Here is a 23,520-nt window from a genome sequence, read left to right on the forward strand (position 1 = left end):
TAGGATCAAGAGCAACACCAGCTTCTCTGTGACACTTTACAAACATATCAGGGGACTGCTTGGAATGATTCCTCAGTAGAGTTAGTAGGTGTTTCTGCCTCTATGTCCATTCCCATCTCTACTTGTCCTGCCAAGAATGTCATCAATGGGAGACAGCTGTGGGTGGCTGAGTCAGTGTTGAATTCAGCAACTGCTTTGCCAAAGCACAGACCCACTGGCTAGAAAGTTAAAAAGATCCCTAGTCTCTTGTCAACTTCATGAGCAATTTGGACAAACTTGTTCCTGACTATTTATATAATATCAGTAAAACAATTGCATTAGCTTGTCACTGTGAATATAACAGACATAATTTTGCTAAGGATAGAGTTTGAGGTGAGCTGGAAATCAAAGCCAGCCTGGGCTGGACCTCAACAGGCCCTGCATTTTGGGAGCTCAGGAAGGAGCAAACACTGCAGTCTGTTCCACTTTTCACTCACACCTCGAAAACCAAAGCTGGAAATCACTGTGTCACATGACTGGTTAACAGCTGCCAATATCTGGACAGTAGTTAGAAAATTTTGACTATCTTTTCCATTCCACCTGCATACACAGACACTGGCCCTTCTCTGCTAACTGCAGGGAAGGTATTGCCTATGCTTCAGAGCAAAAGGAAGCTGTGTAGATTGCATAAAGTTATCACCTGTACCTGAAAAGCAGGATGGAGAAGCACATTTCTCTAATGTCAGTACTTTGGTAACAATCTGAATTTATCCATGGAGGTTTGTTTCAAAATTGTACCTACATCAACAGCTGAGCACATGCACATGAACCACCTGTATGCTCACTAAACTGTTTCAGGTGCAAATCTTGATGTCTCCCTGCTTGAGATTTGTGGGCTGTAGTTATTAAAAGGCTATCAAGTAGAATTTGGTAGAAGGGTGTGCTTTGTAAGCATTGCAATTGAAAACATCAGGAAGGTGGCTTTAAATGCAGAGGTCACAGAATTAAAACAAAAAGTGAGGTGGAAGATTTTCCACTACTTTGTATTTAACAGGAAGACAGAAAAAGCCAACCAGGAATTGCCCCAGGACTAAATTTATAACCAGAATGTATCATGCTAAAAAATGGAGGGATAAGGGTGAGAGCTGCCAGTTATGAATGATTTCTGCAAGTTGAAGGCAGAAATAATGAAGATGAGCACTTTCATTTCCCCTCTCACCCTGGGGATCAGAGAAATCATACTGCACAAAGAGGTTCCCCATCCTTCTGTCTACTTGATGTGGCTCTGCTCCAGCAGCACCTCTCTGAGCACCTGCTTGTCAAGAGCTTGGAGAGGGCTTTACCAGAAACTCCCACACTTACAGGGGAGACACAGCACAGAGGGGGCAGCAAAGGCACTGCACAACCACAAGGGCAGGGAGTGTGTGGAGCACAGTATCTAATAGCTGGGATGCAAAGACAGAACGTGCTCAGTGGTGAGTAGGCTCACAGTAATGTATGGCTTGCCCACTCCTAAGAGCTGCTCCAAAGCTGCTGTGGTTGGGACTGTTATCATAGAAAACTGTTGACATTCTCTGTGTTAAGGATGGTTATCAGGAACTAATGGAGTTTGATATGCTCTTTAAATAAGCATGTAAAGAGGCTGATGTGTGACACTTGTGGATTCGGATGTCCTGAAAAGTGACAATCCTGTATGGCAGAGAATAAGGCTTAGAAGAGGATATTATTTATAAAAGCACCACCACTGCACAGGCAGTGTTTATTTACCATTTAAATGCCTCATTTCTGTTCTGGCTGTCTGTGCTATAATTTGCACAGGCACTTAAACTTGAGTATAAATAAATGCAAGGAGGTAATGTTTATGCAGAGTTAAGATGAGGAAATCAAGCGCTAAAAGATGGAGGCCACTTCTGCAACATGAGTTCAGCCATCTTACCCAGTTTTGGCTTCTGCTGAGGCCCCCTTTAGTGGCAAGCAAGAAGCCATCCACACTTGTGTTTGCAGAGCTTGATCAGGATACCAGTCTTGAAGACATGGCTGAGATTTAATGAGCAGGTGGGCAGTGTGAGCCAAGCACCAGGTAGTATCTTATCATTACTGAATGCATGGGATGTGATGAAGCACCTCAAGCATCTTGCCAAGGTCCTCAAAAGCGGAAATGTTTTCACCTGGGCAAGGTGAGACATAAACCCTCCTCCAGAATGAAGGTGGCAAGTGCCAGGGAACTGTCCCAGGATGGCAGGCTGCAGTGGGAGACAGTTGTCACTATCCCCTGCGAGTGTTGGAAAAGGGGCAACTAAACCACACCTCCTCCTTGAGCTCTGCCCCCACACCACAAATCTGTAACTGACCTCTTTGCTCCCACACATTTAACTCTCTCCCCTGTCCTTATGGACATGTATATGGGAGAAGCGAGGTCATATCACATGTGCACAGTCTCATGGGGACATGGTGCAAAGACACGCTCTTCCCATGGGAGAGGGCACAGAGCAGGGAATGTGTGGAGGTTCCCACGGTGGCAGGGTGCCTTGACCTCAATCTCTGGGCTTGGTAGGAGCAAGTTTTCACCAGTTTATGTCTGTGTTTGAGGAAAAAAAATCTGTGCTGGGATTTGAATAAAATATTAGGAGTATAAATCCCTCATCTGGTCCCCTCTGTTTGTCCAGGCAGCAGAAGTGAGTAATTTTGGCAAAGGAAAGGCAGGCACCTCTTGCTTACTGTGTCTATTAAAAGGGTGGAAAAGTCACATCTTTTTTCATCATGTTACAGCACATTTCTGCCCTTGGCTCCTGAGAACAGACAGTAGGATGAGAAATGGGTGCAAAGAAAGGTTATGCTTCTTACCTACCATATTTGCTCTGTTGCAGTCCATGGGGAAGGTCTCCTCCCCGAGTTGTCCTCTTGCATAACAATGGCTGTGATGACTTTTCCAGCACAGCCTCTTCAGCAAGTCTCTGTGAAGCCTCTCTGTACTGAGAGAGCATGTGTGGGGCAGGAAGAACAAGTGGGGAAATGAGAGGGCACCAAATTCTGGCAGGCCTGTTTCAGACTTGCAGTCACAGAAGATGTTTCTGTATTTGCAGCAAGTCCTGTTTGGAACACTAGATCTTCCTTTGCTTCTGCTTTGACTGCATCAAAGAGAAAAGTCTGTGACCAGTGAGATATTCAACATCAACTGAATAATAAAGAGGTGATTTGGCACAATCAGCATGGCTTCACCAAGAGCAAATCCTGCCTGGCAAACCTGGTGGCCTTCTATGACAAAGTCACAACATTAATAGATGAAGGTCAAGCAACTGATGTCCTTTACCTGGACCAGAGCAAAGCCTTCAACACTGTCCCACACCACATCTTGGTCTCCAAGCTGGTGCAGAATGTGTTTGATGGATGGACCATTCAGTGGATAAAGAACTGGCTTGATCACTGCACCCAACGCGTGGCTGTCAATGGGTCCATGTCCAAGTGGAGGCCACTGACAAGTGGAGTTCCTCAGGGATCAGTACTGGGACCAGGCTTGTTTAACATCTATGTTGGTGACACGGACAGTGGCATTGAGTGCACCCTCAGCAAGTGTGCTGATGACACCAAGCTGTGTGGTGCAGCAGACATGCTGGAGGGAAGGGATGCCATCCAGAGGGACCTTGACAGGCTGGAGAGGTGGGACCATGACAACCTCATGAGGTTCAACAAGATCAAGTGCAAGGTCCTGCAGCTGGGTCAGGGCAATCCCAGGCACAGATATAGGCTGGGCAGGGACTGGCTTGAGTGCAGCCCTGAAGAAAAGGACCTGGGGGTGCTGGTGGATGAGAAGCTCAGCATGAGTTGCCAGTGTGCACTTGCAGCTCAGAAAGCCAACCACATCCTGGGCTGCATCAAAAGAAGCATAGCCAGCAGATTGAGGGAGGTGATTCTCTGCTCTGGTGAGACCCCACCTGGAGTACTGCATCCAGTTCTGGAGCCCTTATTACAGGAAGGATCTGGACGTGCTGGAAGGTGTCCAGAGAAGGGCCACAAGGATGATTAGAGGGCTGAAGCACCTCTCCTATGAGGACAGACTAAGGGAGTTGGGTCTATTCAGTCTGGAGAAAAGAAGGCTCCAAGGAGACCTAATTATGGCCTTCCAGTATCTTAAGGGGGCCTACAAGAAAGCTGGGGAGGGCTTTTTAGGGTGTCAGGTAATGATAGGACTGGGGGGAATGAAAAAAAAAAGAGAAATGGGCAGATTCAGATTGGATGTTAGGAAGAAGTTTTTCACCATGAGGGTGGTGAGACATTGGAACAGGCTGCTCAGAGAGGTGGTGGAAGCCTCATCCCTGGAGGTTTTTAAGGCCAGGCTGGATGTGGCTCTGGGCATCCAGATGTAGTGTGTGGTGTCCCTGCCCGTGGCAGGGGGGTTGGAACTAGATGATTCTTGAGGTCCCTTCCAACCCTAACAATTCTGTGATTCTATGAATTAACTTGCAGGTGAAAGAGAGGAAATGCTGTTCAGGGACTGCTTTGGCTTCAAGTGGGGATCAGGCAGCGTCAGTGCCATGCTACTGTTTGTGGCTCTAACTTGTCTGAGGAACCATCCTTACCTTTCTTAGACCAACGTTACCACTGATACCAGTACAGCATTATCCAACATGCATGTTGTCACTGCAAAAGCATTTTCTTATGTCTTGCCTTTTTCTGTAGGGAAATCCAACAACTGAGACATGTATTATGGCTACAAGATCACACCTTTTCCCACATGGGGGCAGGGGCATGAAGCAGCACACAGGCAGCCTGCAGGACTGAGAGGAATTAGCAGGCCAGCAGACACAGCCATACCAGGCTCATGGTGTGGCACTGGGGACCTTAGCACTGCACACAGAGTTAACCCTTCTACAGCACAGCTGGGCACCAGGGCTGCAGCATGCCCAGAGCTCTCATAGCTCTGGTCCTGGCCATGCAACAGCAACGTTAAAGCTGAATGCATTGGTCCCTGGCCAGTACCAATGAGCTGTCACGTTTGCAAGGTATTGAGAGGGAAAGACAAGCTGTCCTTAATGATCATGAGGGAATATAATGTTGTTCCTCTCATGCTTCCCTAACAATTCTCCAGCTTTGCCCACAGCAGCATGTTTGCTCTCAGTCGTATTTTGATTTAGTTACCATTAGCTTTGAGAACAGCCCCCGTCATTACTGACAGCAATGGCACACAGCCTATTGACTTCAGTAGGAGGGGAATGTCACCCCTTCTGCACATATGTGTGTGCTTGGATGTCTTTTGAAAAGCACCAGCCATACATTAGTACTAATATCTAAGACCACTATTCCTTCGAGTCTGCCTGATAGGCAGCAGGCAGGGTGTGAACTGCCCTGTGTATCAATTAAGTGAAAAATAGATTATAGAGAGAAAGCAATATATTTAACAGTGTTTTCACTGTCATATACATATTTATTAGATATCAAAGATAATGCTGCTCATATAATTGTTTATGTTCATCATGAAGACCTAAAGTAATTTATGGTATCACAGTTGAAATTACACAAGTCAGTTGCAGCAGCATCGCCGTATTCCTCCAAGCAAGCTTGCTGATAAAACTCTGCTTTTTAGTTGTTATTTCTTCCATACACTTGGTCTATTATTGATGGGACATCATCTGCATGGGGCATCAGACTTTTCCAGAGTAAGACAATACAATTCATTTATATATATATATATATATATTTCCCCTCCCCAGTTTGCAAGTTTTAATGGAACTATATCCTGGTTATCCCATCTTTAAAGGGAGACAGAGGGAGCAGGATCATTTAATGAAGGTGCAGTGTGTGGGTGAGGTGAATCAGGAAACAGCAAAAGTACAATGGGATTTGTTGGATGTATGAGTAGCAAGGGGGCTGCCTCCTGAAACATGGTTAAATATGTAAACGCTGCCTAGGAAAAATGTTTATTTACCTAGATTGACAGCGATCAAGGTAAAAAGCACTCAAGATAAATGGCTCTTTAGGCAACTTTAATTTGTTGATGGATGGATTGATGGGAGGATGGTCAAAGAAATGACAACATAACTCTCTGTAATGGAGATATCCTGTCTGCTGGAGTTTGCAGTACCATTTGGTCTAATTATTCCTGATCTATCTATGAGCAAACTTTGCTCCCAGTGAGACAAGTTGTCATTCCTTTTCTTTAAATAAAAAGATGAGGAGGTAAAATCAAGAACAATTAAAGCAAAGGATGATGACATCTTCTGCAATCAAAAGTAGATACAAAATAATGTGTATTTCTTAAAGATGGTTCACTATATTAACTGAAATAGTTGTGCCTTCTATTAAGCAGTTTGTATGGAAACAGATGGCTCAATTCACAGATTAAGCCTTGCCTTTTTTTACATTGCTTCAACAAAATAACAGTGAGTGAACACTGCTGTTGTAACTGATCTTGAGTTCAACCCTGTAACATCAGAATGGACTCTGCTTTTCTGGTGGAAGTTAGTTGGAAAACACAGAAATCAATCATAGAGTTGTAGACTGGTTTGGGTCGGAAGAGATCTTGAAGGGTCATCTAGTCCAACTCGCCCTGCAATAAGCAGGGACATCAGATTACTCAGAGCCCTGTCTAGCCTTACCCTTAATGTTTCCATGGATGAAGCATCTATCACCTTTCTGGGCAACCTGTTCCACTGTTTCAGGACACTCATTGTAAAAAGAAAATAATAATTAAAAAAAATCACCTTTATATGTAGTCTAAATCTTCCCTTCTTAGACATAGTCCTCCAAGTGGGGTGTCATCAGAGTGAGGTAAAGGGGCAGAATCACCTCTCTCAACCAGCTGGCCATGCTGCTTTTTATGCAGCTGAGGATAGGGTTGGCTTTCTGAGACACGAGTGCACACTGCTGGTTTGTGGTCTGTAGTGACAATGGTTTCTCAGTAGCAATGGCAGAGTTGAGAAAGAGTCATGTATGTGGCTGTGCTTTGTTCAGCTGATCAGTCAGAGGTGACTGCTTGCAAAGCATCCTGAGGAACCACAGAAATACTCTGCTGTTATTAATGCACTTACTGCAGAAGAAAAAGCTGCCAATCGGCAGCACAAACTGATGTCTCAGATTTTCTGATCTGGTTGAAATATGCTTGCTCCAGGACTAGCAATAAAAGAGCAAATACAAGTAGCTGCTTCCCTAGCCAGCAGGGTGGCTGTCCCCAGCACAACCATGGGCAGCCATGAGGTTGCTCCAAGGCAGCACACCAGCGCTAACACTTTTTTTCCAGGGGTGGGTAGCCTGCAGTTTCTAAAGAATCAGTTTCCTCTTGGTTTGGATTCCCAAAATTTGAGTTAACCCCTATCACTGTACTACTGTAAATTGCATCTGCAGTGCAGTTTGTTTTGTGTGGGCTGGCACAGGGATGGACAGCAGGAAGGAGGGCTGCAGATAAGAGCAACTGCATGTGAAGTGGATGCTGGTGTCAGCTCACATCACCACAAACAACCTGAGCGTGAGCTCTGCATGGGCCTCTCAGAGGAAAATTCATGGGGGCTGGGGGGTGGAACTAAATTACTTTGGCACCAAATTCATTTACCCTGGACCCACGGAACAGGTGGGCCTGCCCACTAATGTTTGCTGAATGGGAGTCAGACAGTCCCTCCCTTCAGTGACATCAGGGTGTCATTGCAGAGCCAAAGCCCTACCCACAGACAACTGCCAGCAGCACAGAGGCCACCAGCAGCAATTAGCCACTGCTCTGAGACCTATGCTGACTGCAAACTCTTCCTGGCATCAGGATGAGGCCGGGATGAAGGACCAGGTACATGCTGTGAGGAGCAAGGAATCTCCAGGAGACCATAGCTCCATCATGCCATCCTGCTGGGATGGCTGGTCCATGGTTGGGGATAACCAGGAGCCCTTCAACAGCTCTTCTCACAAGCACAGCGCTGCATGGTTACTGTGGGCACGACCTTATCCAACGCGCTTCTGCATGGCTTGGATCAGCCCCAACTACACAACAAGCACATATGCTGCTGCTGGAAATTTTATGTGGAAAAAACCTAGCCTAGATTGTAGTTTATAGTTCTTTTCAGCAGGACTGCATGAAGCTAATGACACAGAAAGCCATTAGGGTTAAATTGTGAAACTGAAAGATGCAGCACCTGTTTTTATGCTTCACGTGCTACTAAAAATACTTCTTCCTTTCAAAAAATGCAACTCAAATTACAATACAAAAGAAAACTCTACAATGACTTTAGTGACATACTTGAGAGGAGGTTCATCAGTGTCTCTGTACACAGAAAGATGGAAAAAAGACGGCAGAAACAGAAGACATCTTTATTGTGTAAACCCTTGGTGCATCCATGTCTCTTCATTGCCATCCTGGTCTCTCCATGTTAAAAAGGGGATAAGGGTAGGTTTTAGGCAGGAGAGATGAGAATGATCCAAAGTATGGAAGAGCTTCCATATGAGGAGAAACTGAGTAACATCTATTTTTCCTGAAAAAATTGATTCCTGAGGGGGCAAACATGGAAAAAAGGTGTGGATGAGGTGAATCACGACATGAAGTACTTCAACAGCTAAATGAGAGTGAAGGCTTTAGAAACAAACAAGCAAAAATGCTAAATTTAACTGAAATCTAACATTTGAGGGGGAGGTGTGGAAGCCATATGAAGTAAATGGTTCAAACAAGAAGTTATGCTGACCCTCCTGGGGACAGCAGCCCTGGGGCCACTGAGACAGCATGGTGTAAAGGCTACCCAGCCTGGCTGCAGGCAGGGATCCCACCTGTGCTGGGGCAGAGATTGTGGTTGGCCATGTCCTCATCCCCCACCCCATGTCAGCTCAAGCAATGGGTATGGCTGAGCACATAGATGCCCACCTCAGCAGGCATGGGGGACTCCAGGGCAGCTTCCTCCAAGAGGTGCTGCTGGGAGGACCCTTCTTGCTGTGGGTGCAGCTCACATGATTTAAACACCACATCTACTCTTAAACATTTTTGCCTCCACTCTTCCAAATCAAACTAAGAGCCCTGACTTCAGCAAAATTTTTACCAGTCAAAAGGAAGCATTGCCAGAGACTATGAACCCCCGCAGAGATTTTACTTTTGCTATTGATTTTATGCGTGAGATGCTTAGCTACTCTGATAATATCTGACAGTATAAGAAGCCAGGGAGAGAATAGAAAGGTTAATACAGTAACAATGTCACCAGGATAACTGGTAACGTTTTTGGAAATCATGGTTTAAAACTCTGACTGAAACACCTTATTGTTCATCAAGATGAGGAGTGGTTTGACCAGAAAAGAAAATCATCCTCTCATGAGGAGTTTTACATTTTTTATTGTTACTTTTGTGAGAAGGACATGCAAGGTAAAATGGGATATGTTAGAGAGATATACATGCATCAGAAAAGGGAAAAAAGAAATGTAAGTGGAAGACATTTAAGCAGTGAGCTGAGGCATTCACAGTGAAGGTACATACATTTCCTACCTTGCTTTGTGGCTTAGGTTGCATTGATATTATGACAGTTTCTTGAGTGTTAAAATCCCTCATTGCAAACAGTATTTTTTAATAAAGATGTCTCTGAATAACAGCATTGCTCCTCTGGGACAGTGCAGACCAGAAGGCATGGGGATGGGGGACAATGCATCCTCAGCTCCTCTGGAGCCTCAGAAGACATGAAGCCAGATCTGTCCTTTACACGAAAAGCTGCTCTGACAAGCAAGGCAACTCTCTGAAGACATCTACCTTTCCAAAATAAAACTTAGAGCCAAATGTTTTCTAGAACAATGTTATTTTTAAGGATAGATTGCTACGAACAAACAAGCAAACAAACAAAAAAACAAACAAACAAACAAACCAAAGAGATTTAACTGTAATGTTGGCTGCGGTTTGGTTGCTCCCTGGGTTTGATTGCTCTCCTGGGCATAACAGTTTGGATCTTTTTGGATAGAGGAGGCATTTGAATTCCTATCAGTCCCTTCCTGGGCAAGTGCTGTCATATCAAGGGTCTTCAATATAAAGCATAACATGTTGCATTTTAAAATAATAATAATAATAATAATAATAATAATAATAATAATAATAATAATAATAATAATAATAATAATAATAATAATAAAACAACAAACAGGTTGGAAGAGACCTTTCAAGATCATCATGTCCAACCCATCAACCAATACAACCCACCTAAACAACTAAACCATGGCACCAAGCACCCCATCAAGTCTCCTCCTGAACACCTCCAATGGTGGTGACTCCACCACCTCCCCAGGCAAGTGCAGGTCTGGACAGCTGAACTCTGGGAGAAGCGCAATTGCACCCTTCAAGGTTCCAGGTGGCTAATGTCAGGACCCTCTCCATGCATGGTCCAGAGAACCTGGGCCTCATGCTGGGCTTCACACGAGTGGCCCACCTATGAAAAACAAAGAGATCTCTGACCTGTGCTGGACTTCTGCTGCTGGTAGCAGATCTGTCCACACATGTGCCTAGTTTTGGGCCTTTGAATTATGTGTCAGAAATATTTATTCATTAGGGAAAAAAAACAAAACAAAAAAGAGTGCTTTCCATAGAGTTTCTTGAGGATTGTGTGCCAAGAGACTAAAATATCTTTCATTTCAGTTCATTTAGTTCAGCAAGTCTGCCCACTGTAACTGTAATCCACTCTTCTGTCAGGGAATGTACTGGAGCTACTGCCGAGTAAGAGAACCAAAAAAATATACATTTGAAGTGACAGCTTGAAAAAAGTGAATGGGGGTGAAAGATAATTAGCTGAGGCAAGGACAAGTAGGTAAGTCTCCACAGTCATAATTTATGTGGGATATTGTTAGAGTTATTACCATGCAATTTAACAGGAATACACCAGAGCAATTTTCGGATCTTAAAACATGTAGATGCACTCACATATATGTATGAGAAAAGTCTCAGAACTCAAATCATCCAAAATAATCAAGAAAGTTATTATCATAAACAGTACAATTAACACAGGGATCACAAGGGATGAGTCTCCATTTCTGATAATCTTAAGAGAAAATGAAAGCATTATTAAAACTTCAGTGTAGAAAGAGTAGCTACATTCACATCTCTGCACATCACCAGCACTCCGTAGTCTTTGTCAATCCCTTCTCTACTGTTCCTTTGCCAGCCCCAGAACCAACAGCTTATGTAGACTTGAGATGTCCTGAACCAACAGAGGGCACAGATGGTACTGAAAAATATTTGGACTGTCCTTGCCAGTTTAAACTGATTTTTTTTTCTTTTTAAATAGAGAGGAGCAGTTTTCAGTTATTAAAGAGGAGCAGCTTTCAATTGCTAAAGAGGAGGAGGAGAAGGAGGTATGGCCACTATGGGTACAAGCTTCTGGGAATTTAAAGTTTCAAAGAGAAAAACGGTGCTTTATGATGGTCTGTTCTACCATCCATAATTTACAGGCTTCTTTTTAATGTTGCTGTCAATACAGTATTTCTACCAGTAACATGAAATAAAGTGCTACCATTTCAACAAAAGGAGACATTCATCATTTTAATTCACACTTAAATTGCTGAAGATTATCCACTGTCCATTAGATTTCAACAATATCCCAACGCAAAGCGGTTCTAATCGTATGCTAAAATACAATAACCACCAACTCTCAGAACCATGTGAAAAAAATCTGTCACACCCACACTGATCAAGTTTCTGTCTCCCTCAGAAGGTTTTTTTTTGTGTCTTCTATTCCTGTATTGACATGTGCCCAGTGTGCTTTCAACTTAATACGTAGCCATCCTTTGACTCCTCATAGTTTACCACTTAAGGTGAATAGCTTGTGTATGTACATGTTTTAGTCTACTATATACAGTTTAGAAAGAGATGCTTTTGACTTGGGGCATGAAGATAGGCTGGAAGAGCTCCTGAGGTAAACTGCTGTCTTTAAAAATCTGTTCCTTAAGCTTAAAAAATGTTGCCCCAGATTTGGAAACCAAGCACTTACTCGAGAAGGAGAGACGAAGTACCACAGCTGCCAGTGCCATTTCTGGATCACAAAATAATTTTCTATTTGCCATATAATGAAATAACCACAAAATGAATCTCCAGATAATGCACTTTAGTGGGTTTTATCTTTTTCATGTTGATCCTAGAGGTGAGTAGGGACCAAAGGGCCCTGTCGCACTGAATCTGCCTTGCCAGCAAATCACTCTTCAGTTAAAGCAAGAGACACTTGTTCTGCTCTTATGAGTTAAGGCTTATGCATGCTTGTTTAGATCTGCATTTTAAAGACATCACATAAAAGAAAGCCCATCCATTATGTTATTCTGGGGTTTGGGTGGTTTTTTTTCTTTTCTTTTTTTCTTTTCATAATTTCTTTTCTAATGCTGTGCTAGTCCATGTCTGTAAAAATCTTCTTCCCTCTGTTTGCTGAATCATGCCTGGAATCCATATTAGAAGTCAAGTGTAAAAAGAAGGAGGGGAAGCTGTGCTACAGGCAGCTGTTGTTGTCAATGCCCTTTCCTTCCCTGAAATAAAAGTCACACAGAAACTTAAAAATCTTGCTAGGCCTCTGCTCCTTACTTCCAGCATTACCACCCTTCAGGTCTGTAAAAGGGGAAATCTTTTCCTAGCAACAGCATTAACCCATTCACAAGGTTTTGAAAACAGGCTTTCTGCCTTTCCCACAGCGGATGCCACCTCATACTGTTCTTACATGCCTGTGGCTTAGCATGTTCCAGTCTCTTAGCACTAGGAACTGCTTCACAGCTCTAAAAAGAGCGGAGACACAGGAAAAACTGGACAGCTGCATTTGTTCTGCTCTAATCAAGGCACTGAGTTAAAAGTAAGACTGATGAAAGAGCTACTGATAGAACATCAGAAGTAAATCTTACAAACACACAGCTATGGCAGAAAGTTTTACAATCCAGTATTAATTGGAATACATGGGAATATTCCAATAAAATCTCAAGTCAATAATGAGGCTGCTAGTGACAAGACACTTACCCCTGTCTCAGTAAGAGTCATGATCATAGTCCTTAATCTTTGTGAACTGCTCCTGGAATAGGAAGCACGTTGGGTAAGCACAACCATGTGAGAAAGACCTGCAGCTGATTTCACATCTATAATAAAAGATATAGAGATATATTTTGTTGCAGCACCTAAAATGTTTTATGGATGTACTTTTCTAGCTTCTGGACCAAACTGCACTTTATTCCTTTTTCACACACCACCAATTCAATAGTCTTATTTCCAGTCGCCAGTGTGAGGCACCGACACATTTATCTGCATCTCTTATGGAGACAACACATAACATTGTTAAGCTGGGACAAAAATGAAATTCAGATGATAAAAGGCAAACAGTGCTTTCCTACCCCCCTCCTGTGTACATGCAAAATTGTGGTACCTGTGTATTCAAAAGACAGGCAGTTCCAAATGACAGTGGTCATCACTTAAAACACATAATTCTAGACCAGCCAATAAAGTGATTTTTTAATCATGATGCTACTAATATTTAGTGAGATACCAGCACTCCTGGAACCCACTGACATTTCTCATTCAAGACAAAGATGAAACCTAAAGATGCATACTTGGTAATGTGTCAATGCTGGAATGAAATGAGGAATAGAAACCCCGTGTGATGTTCACAGTATTTCCTACCAATTAAGAGCTAGGCATTTTATCACAATTGTTGACAAGAATTCTTGATCCAGAAGTTATCAAAGAAAGTCTCTGGACAGCTTACCATAGTGAGTATTCAGAAGTATTCTTAATTCTCTTTTTTTTTTCCAAAAGGAAGCAAAAGGCAGCATCTTGTAATCTGCCCCTCTACCTATTATCTTCTTGCCAGCAGATGGTATGGATTTGGAGAGACTGGACAGGCACTTGAAAGAGATCTCTACTGAGGGGACTTAAATAGATAAATTGCATTAGATTTGGGCAAGCTGTTGAAACAAGATCAGTTTGAGACTAGGAGAGCAATATCATATGGAAATACCGTTGATGCATGTCTTGCTTGTACTCTACCCTAGGAATTTGCAACGGCCACTGCTGGAGACAGGATGCCGAGATGTGCCTTCCTCTGAGCCCTTATGGTTATTCTTATGTTCCAGTGAAATCACAGTCAAAGTGCTGTTGGCAGGAATGCCATGTTGGCTTCATGTTGACTTCATGTTGGCATGAAGCATGTGCTTAGCTGTCCACTCTTATTTTATTTTTAAAATTTATTTTCTAGTCCTCAGGGCTTCATTTACCTCTCAAGTCTATAGCTAAATGGTTGTTAATTCCTGGTGATGCATAAATGGTCATTCTGGTGAATTTTAGAATGCATTACATCTCAGGTGTTTCAGACAACAGAGGCGAGTTGACTTCCTTTATACTTCTGTGGTACACTTGAGAAAGTGGTGACACATCCAGAGCAATTTCTCTGCCTTGCAGTTCTTTCCCCATACACATAGTCAGCCCTTATGTTTTTCTTTTTACTGCTTAGTGTATTCTTGTGTGTTGACTTGGTTTTTCCCTACTGTGAAGTTATATAAGGTGATTAATGCTCTTTGTGTAATGACTTCATTTGATTTGTGAAAAAAATAATTAGAGAAGAAAGAAACCGCCCTTAGAAAAAAAAAAAACATGAAACCAGATGGAAAGGTATGGCTTGGGCGTGGGAATGGTTGCATATTAGTTTTGGGGGAGCAATCACTTGGTGATTTTGCTCTCTTTTGTTTCCTCAGTGATGATCTCAGTGACCTGTGTCTCTTCTACATTATTAGAAAAGTTTAGGAGAGAAATTTATTAGTGAATTTTGCCCTTCTTGGCCAACAGACTCATCTGAGTTAATCCTCTCTGAAAGATTTGACCAGCCAAGGAAGTCCTTCCCCATAACTTCAGTATTTATCAGAGGGTTTGGTTCAGTTTCAGAGGACAAATCATCAGGCTAGCATCTACACACCCAGGTGGGAGTGAATGCAGACCAACCTCTGCCAAAATAATAACAATAATAAAGCAAGATGAATTGACTAGTGCTTGTGCTCAGCCACTTCCTCCACTAATGAAGCATGAAACAAAGGAGAGAGTACAGAAAACAAATGCAACACAATGTCATCTGCTAGCACTTACCACTATCATCTTGCAGAGGAGGCTTCATACCTCAGTGGTGTAGATTAAGGACTGTACACCTTGTAGCAGACCTTAAATATCTTTTGGCCTTTTACATAGGATTTGTGATAGCAAGTAAAAAGCATGTGAGGTTGTGTGGCTCTTACTGTCCAAAATGCTGTATAGGAACCTGACCTTAAACATAAGGAACTATTTGACTCAACACGTTGCATGCCCCTGAAATAAGACTGACATTTCAGAGACATTCTAACTTTATTCACTTGAAAAGTTTTCCTCCTAAAAATATTTCCAATAAACATCCAAGGCTACTAGAAATCTGGAAAAGGCACCCATTCCTGCAGGTTTTCTCACTACCTTTCAAGGACAGAAGCTTGTGGCTTCATTCAGGCTGTGTATATTAGCATGATAAGGCTCAGTTGGTGTTGATCACCAAAATTACATTGCTTTATGTAGCACCGAGTAGTTTGCCACATCTGGCAAGAATTCATGCACCATCTTCCTGCACACATGCAACAATGGTTTCCATCAAACTTTTGGACAAAAATCCCCTAAAACTCACTTATTAAAATAGGTCTACCAACTCTTCCATCCCAAGATTCTTCTTCCTCTATAGTTAAAACAGCCTGGCTTTTCTAGGACACATTTTATTTGGTCTGAGCATCCAGGGACCAGGACACGGCACAACACAAATAATTCCACTGAGGTCCACTGTGATCTCAGAGGCTTTCAGCTGGAGACATTTTAGAGCTGGAACCAGTTCTACACAGTTCTGAAAAGCATCAAGCCAAGTTTTGACATGTCATAAAATATTTATTTCTAACCTGAGAACTTGTGCAGCAGCTGAAACAGGTTTAAAAGAAAAAGACCCACAGTGTGGCTCTACATGTAAAGGTTCTGATTCACTCTCGTGTTCCTCTGTCGAATCTTAATTTTGCTACAACATCATATTGATTCAAGTTATAAAACAATATCCCACCTCCACAAAATATGGACAGTTAAGAGCTGTACTTTGGGCCTAATTCCACTCTCCAGAAAAGCCAGGGTGTGCAGAAGGTTGGTTCTTTTCAGTCTTGGAAGCACTTATTATGTCAAAATCCAGATTACCTGTACTGGCTCATTTAAATAGGAGTGATGAAAATTCTAAGACTTGGGGAAACAAAATATCAGGACTGTAAAGTGTAAGATTTCTCTGTTTAACTTCCCAAAGTTTCTCTAGCTAAAATGCCCAAAATGCTGAAATCCACACACATATATTTGTTAAATATGCTAAAATGCACACCCATATATATGTGACACCAAGAAAAACATGGGATTTCAGAAACTTCTCAGCATTTGTGGATAGAGAGAACCAGTTGGGACACAAATCTAGTATTGATTAACTGCTCTCTTAGCATAATATTTAGCTTTGCAATGTCTACTTAATTAGGTAGCTACTTGTGGCACATATCACAGGGAGGCTATCTATTTATTTATTATGAAGAAAGAATGTCCTTAAAATCCTATTTACTTCTGAAAAATGAATGGACTGAGTAACCAGTGCCAGGGATGAGTAATCAGTGCCAGGTTAATCATGCTTCACTGGCCTGCGAGGGATGGGAAGCTTACAGGCACAGCAGATCATCAGCCCAGACTTACCATTGCCTGGCTCCACGTCTGGTCACTGTGGATTCCCACTGTGCCACATTCCGCCACCTCAGATGGCTGTGTCGCTCAAGTGGTTATTAACTATTTCTGCCTTTTTGAGGCAGGTATCTCCTTGTTTGTCTTGTAAGGGTGCTTCAGCTGTGCCTGTGACACAAACCATAATTGAGATTGGCAAATGCTATGCAGTTCTATAAGGTGTACCAACAAGTTTTCACAATAACACCGTAGGCAAATTTTCTAGCTCTATGTTTCCTCTTGATGGGGAATCATTCCCCATCAAGTGAGTGAGAATCATGAGTGAGCAGTGCTGCACTCTTTCCAGAAGAGCAAGAGGTCTGTTCATTTCCCAAATAGAAATTCAGGTGTTAGAGAAGTGTTTAAATAAGGCTTGGTGATGCAGACACAATTAGTGGATGCTGCACCTGCCAGACCTGCAGCACATATTAATATTCCTTAGAAAAAAGGGTCAGGAACAGAGATGTCAGTCCGAGACTCCTAGGGAAATTATGCTGTCAGCAAAAGGCCAGGCAGACCCCCGAGACAGGAGACCGCGCCAGGAAGTTCCTTTCGCTGGGAATGCAGAGTTTCCCCTGTGGGGAGTGGGGGTTGGCAGCTGCACACCTGCCTCCTCTGCAGCTTCCCAAGTGCCTCCCCAGATGGGAGCATTTGCTGGAGATGGCCCACACTGCTCCAAACAGCTTCCTGAGCCCTGTGGCTGCTGTCAAGGGAAGTAACAGTATGTGAAACATGGCATTGTTTCATCTCACTAAGAGGAAGCACAATGGATAAAATAATGTTCACAGTTCCCACGTGTCTCTCAATACTGGTGCTTAAAAGCATTGTGTGGATACAGTGGCTCAGCAAATAGGCACACTGAGAGGAGTTTTTAAACACTTTTAAATTGCACTGCAACAAATTCCCTCAATTTCTTCCCATTTTTCAGTCTCCATAACCACAACACATAAGTAATTGATGTAGTGATTTACTCACATACCTTCTTGTTCTTGAAGCCACTGGGGATGTTTTGCATTTGGAGTATTCTCCTTGCATTTGGACACTAAAGAGCTTGCACTAAAAAGTAAGAGAGCTTTGTTGACACTTCACCTGTGAAAGGCTACAAGACAGGATAGAAGCCCTGGAGCCACAAGATTTACCATGCCTGATTTCTAGAGACCTGGCCCCAGTCAGTGGCCTCACACACCTGTAGCCTCTGTCTGCAGTGATGGGTGAGAGTGAGGGATATCAAAAAGGAACCAAACTTCCTGCACTGCCCTGCAGCCAGGCTGCTGCCCAGTGTATTGCTTGGAGGTAGCCCCTGGAGAACAGGGTTTCCTCTCCTGTCTGCCCCTCGCAGGCCAGCCGCCCTGTTTGGTAGCAATGCAGGCAATGCTTGTCTGAGATCCAGTGCCAGGAAACATCTCCTTCAAACCAAAACCTTCAGCTTTTTCTTTTTCTTCCGTGAAGAGATCATAGAACACTTTTAACTTTAAAATGTGATAAGGGGAAGTGATGGAGCAGTGACAAATCAATTAGAGCACTCATCAGAACAGAAGGACTTGGGATCTCCTTAGCAGCCTAATGGCAGTTGTGGCTTTGAAGTTTAATCCTGAAAAAAAATACCCCAAACCAGGTAAATCATCCCAGGAGCAAGACCAATGCCCAGGTCTCCTCCAGTGAACACTCTAAGTGACACTAATGCTTTCTTCTTCCCTTTGGCCCAATAAAATCTGAGTCACTTCCTGGAAAGTTCAAATCCATTGTTAAGTATCTCCTGATCTGCAGTAAGGAAATGAGCTTGAATAATTGCTACAATATGAGATAAAAACTCTGCTCTCTTCTCCTGCCTCCACAGCCTCTTCTCCCACCTTATTTCCTAGAAATATTTATTTGCATTCTCTGATTGAGTGTCACTGCAGCCAGCCACACTGAGACTTCACTTGCAGCGCTCACTGAAGCACCACCCCAACTGCTCAAACTTCAGCAAGCTTCTTGCAGCAGCATAAAACCCTCAACGCATCAACAGGACATCTTAATACACTTACAAAATTAAGTGAAGGGCACTGAAAGAGGGATATTCTGTCACCTAGTCACTTCTCCTTTTGTGAAGCCACACATAACACAAAGTTAATTAAACCTTCTACTCTGAGAAAAAGGAATGTTCCATTTGGTAAATTTAGAAACAGCTGGTTAGTTTTATCCATTACTTTTGTGCTAACATCAGTTGAGCTCATTCAGCTCTCTCTTTTTATGAAGCTGTCCTTCCTATGCTACCTGATAGCTACTAATTGCTGCAACTACATTTCTGAATTGCAAATTTTCTGCACTGATAAAAACTTTGATTGCCTGTCAGCTACACATAAGGAAAAGATCACCAGTGCTAAATGAGGTGTTCCACGCTTGGATAATAATGCCTAATGAATTATTCAAAAAAGAATGCTTGAATGAAGCAAACAATTTGAAGGGTTACTAGCAGCCGTAACAGTTCAACAGCCAAAAGAACAAAAGTATCATCCTGAAAATTACACTAATGATTAAAAAATGTGTATTAATTCTACATTTGGAGAAAAAAGAAATGCCAATCTGATTTTAAAGGTTAATCATTATTTTTTCACTAATGCTCTAATCTCGGGGGAAAACACCCTTCACCAATATTTTGGGACATATAATATTATGACATAACATATTTATATGATTTTCCAGGCATTAACCCTCTCTGCAAATTTCAGATTTCACTGTGAAAGAAATAAAAGCCATATTTAAAAGCTACTATTTCCCACAGGATTGTTTCTATTGCTTTAAGTGACCCTCAGATCAGGCCCAATTTCCAACGCAGCCACGTCATACTGGTTGCGTTGTGGTCAAGCACCACTAAGGTGCTCTCAAGAGAAGGATTGTTGAGCAAGAGCTCAGCCTCAGCCACACCAAAACACAGTCCAGAGTGTATGAATTACTCTAGACTGATTTGGGTGCGCTGAAGCCAGAGTCTGGCTCTCACCATTCGTTTTATGACAATATTTGTTAAATGAGAAGTGATGGGTGATGGAAACAAGACCCACATATTCAAATTGTAGTAAGAACAACAGCTATGTTCACATAAGTGCTGTAATAAGTAACTCTTTCCAGCCCAGATTTGATCATATCTTTAATAAAACAAAGAAAAAAGAAAAAAAAAGTGGATGGTTAGTAAGGAAAGAAATATTTTCTCTAAATGCTGCTGTCTAAAGGGAGAAGGATAAAAGAAAAAGAAATCCTTAATAAACCATGAGAATTTCATGGATGTCCAATGCTGACACATTTTCAGCTTTCATAAAAAATATATTTCCCAAACCAAAAGTGATAATTTATCATGACAGACTCTCTCTGGTTGCCAAAAAACCAAGAAAAAAATCTGAGAACCAAATTCTAACGAACATCTCCTGCAAAATATTAGCGTTACACATAGATGAAAAATAACAGGACAATGGCAGTGACACGTTCCTCTGCTTTGCTATTCAAACACTGCCCATTGTTGCATTTGGAACTGAGTTAATGAAGACACACCATCATAAGCAGAGAGGTCTCCCAATGTTATTGCAATGTTGACTGTGCTGAGGAAGGATTTGTAAAATAGCATTTAGTAAAATTAAACCCAGTCAAGCACTCAGCTACCTCTGATGCAATTTTACAGCTATAAAGCCTTTGGTATTAGAGGCCAATTAGTGATTTTATTATAAAGATGTTCAATGTCAGGATAACACTTCTTCTCATTTCTGGCAGTGACACTGAATGGTGGATAGAAGAAATGACTTCAGGAAAGCTTAGCTGACCATCTGCTTAGGCCTGCTCACTCACTGATGATTAATCCTTTCCCTCGAGGACAATGTCTCCATGTGTTTCTCTTGCTGTCTTTTTGATGTCACAAAAAGAGGTTGATAAACACATTCAAGTCACAATTAAAAAACATTTTAACTGACCAGTTGCCACTGATGATATTATTAGACAGTTTTAGTCACCGTTGTAACAATGTGTTTAGTGGTGTTGATGTGAAGTAGAGATGAAGTTTCTTTAATGTGTCTGCTACCTATTTTTATGTTTAAGTGACATTTCAATGTTCACCTTCATGCTGGCAAACAAGCAGTTTGCAAAGGAGAGCGGGAGAGGGTAATTTTTCAGCCTCCAGAAGCAAAACCTCTGGAAGCAACATTTGCAGGACTGCAAGGAGGCTGCTGTGTTTCCAGCCTGGGGTAGGGAAGGAGGAGCAAAAGACCCAGTAAAGATTTTAGGTAGATTGCAGTGATTACTTCTAGATCCACATATGTGTTGGAAAAATGCTCAAGTGGCTGATTTCCTGTTTCCTCACCATAGGTCAGAGCACAGTGGTGGGCTCATGCGCCTTGAGAACACACAGGAGTCATATGTGTGCAGGGCCATCCAACTGGTGACATGGAAGCTGTTACTCCTGTCTGTCCTCTTATCTCTCATGGATGATGGTATGGATTCAGCTCTATGTCGGAGGCAGGTTCATGCTCGTTACTTTTCAGAGCTGTCACGATGGAAGTGGTGGTTAGTGAGTGACTAACTGCTGACAAATGAGAGGACCAGCCTTCAGGAGGACTGGTAGTTGCAGCATCTCTGGCCACAAGATTACTTTCTATTCATGTTCTCAAATATGTTTGAGGGGGCTAATATCCAGTGCTCATATTCTGACCTTTCTTTTCTGCCCAGCCTTTTATTTCATAGCATACTTTTATTCCTCCAATTAATCTGCACATGCAAACAACAGAATCACATTTCTTGGCAGTCCCAGAGTGGAGGTGCTATAATTACTAAGCAGTTGGGCTTATTACCAATCTGATCTAAAGCAAATTTGACCAGCAGAACAGATAACAATGATCTGCTGGCAATGGAGTCTAAATGTTGTCCTTCACCTGTGAGAGTGGCTTTCAAACTCTTTATCCACATCATTATACTTGCTTTCATGAAGTCTCACACTGGGAGTATATCAACCCCAGTCAAATAAAATATATTGAGCACTTCATAAATCAGAAATCAAACAGCCTTAAAGGAAGCACAGGATCTAGTGATGTGAATCTTTATGCTTTATTTGTGTGAAGGAAGGCCTGGTGGAGAGCATTTTCACAATTCCAGTGATGAATTTGAGAATCTTTGCATAAATCACCTCTTAGAGTTTCCTTTACCTTTTGCATACCTTCATCTACATTACTGCCTCTCATTAGATTAAGGGACTTTAACTGTCCTGTAACTTGGTGACATTTCTACATCTCTTAAAGTTTCCACACTAACAAGCCTTTCACTGTCAAAGCCAGACAGTGTTTTCTAGGAAATTGACCCAGAGAACTGCTATTGTCCCTTCTGTGGCTATACTGGGTGGAGACAGACATTTCTTGGTACAATCACATCCTTCTCTTGCAAGCTGATCTCTCAGTAAGAATTTTACTCATTAACTGAGGTCACAATAAGGCCCTGGATGGTCCTACCTCTCCTTCAGTTGTTGTAATGCCTTAGCACCACATGCACACATAAAGCATGGTAAGATTATGGATATGCACTATAATTACCTGGCAAAGTTATTACATATGCCAATAACATAATCTTCAACATGAAAAGGTAAAGAAAAGGCTTTCTAGCACAGAAAAGTTTCAATGGTGGAATATAACAGAGAAGGAGAGGTGATTACTGATGTGGGCCTTTAAGATGATTTTGGCTGAAGTATTTTTTCCATCTGATGGCAGCATCAATGGATACTGAAAATTTATTTTCTCTTTAACCAAACCCAAAAAAGTAATAAAGAAAATGGCAGAGTTTTAAACTCTACAAGTAAGAAAAATGTGGTGCCTATAAATAGTTTCTTTGCAAAACATCAGGATATATATGTCAATTTTTAGTGGAATCACATAGATGTCTTATAAGGGGAGAAGAGGAATAATGCTTGTAGAGGCTCTCAAGGGATGGTTGCTGACATGGAAAACCATTTGCCCCAATCAAACTTTTGGTTTTAATCTGAGATGAAGGATCTAAGTCATTTAAGGGTGTTTCTGTTTACCCCTCAAGCTTCCTGGAGGCAAGAGAGAAGCTTCTATGATCAATAGCATCAAATGGCATGAAGAAGCATAGAGCAATACATATGAATGTACTTGCTTTTTCAAAAGCAGGGATCAAGTACTAGATAGCATGGCACTTTCCACATCATAACCTACAATTAGTCAAACAGACCAATCTGGTGTAGTGGTAGGGGATGAAAAGACAACTGGTTTACTAGAGTTCTTTGAAAACAGAAATGAAGCAGTAGGTGGTACCTTGAGCAAAATTTTGAGGGTGGATTGCTGCAACAGATCAAGAAAGCACTAGCTAGTAATGTGTTTTCTTTTTTTTAATGTCACTTAAAATCTTCATCCTGCAAAGCTTTCCTGTTTATTCCAGAAACAGCATTTTCTCCAGCAGACTTGTGACAGTGTCTTCGTAAAGCTGGATATGAGAGGCAAAATGAATTAATTTCCAACACCTAGTTCATATATCATCCAACTTTAAATAAGTGGTACCTCATTTATCACTTTAAGATACTGTTTCCAGTGATAAGCTACCTTCTGTTTTAATGTCTTATCACTGCATGTTACTTTCACTTAATGATTATAAAATCCTTTATTCTAAGAATTTTGGCAGAACAGTAGACAAGACTCTTCCTTCTCATAATAAAAGGCTATCGCTTTTTGTTGGATCAACAATAAATTTCAGTTCAAATTTTATGACCAAAAATTCCTGACTTGAAACTTTTGGAAGCCAAATTATTCATGAGTTTCAAGGAGACCATTTAAAAATTGAGATACTAAGAGTGCCCAGACACTCAAGAACATGGGCTTTTACTTTAAAAC

This window comes from Melanerpes formicivorus, unplaced genomic scaffold (genome assembly GCF_026170545.1).
Source record: "Melanerpes formicivorus ecotype bairdi unplaced genomic scaffold, bMelFor1.0.p_v2 SCAF_16, whole genome shotgun sequence".
Taxonomy (NCBI): domain Eukaryota; kingdom Metazoa; phylum Chordata; class Aves; order Piciformes; family Picidae; genus Melanerpes; species Melanerpes formicivorus.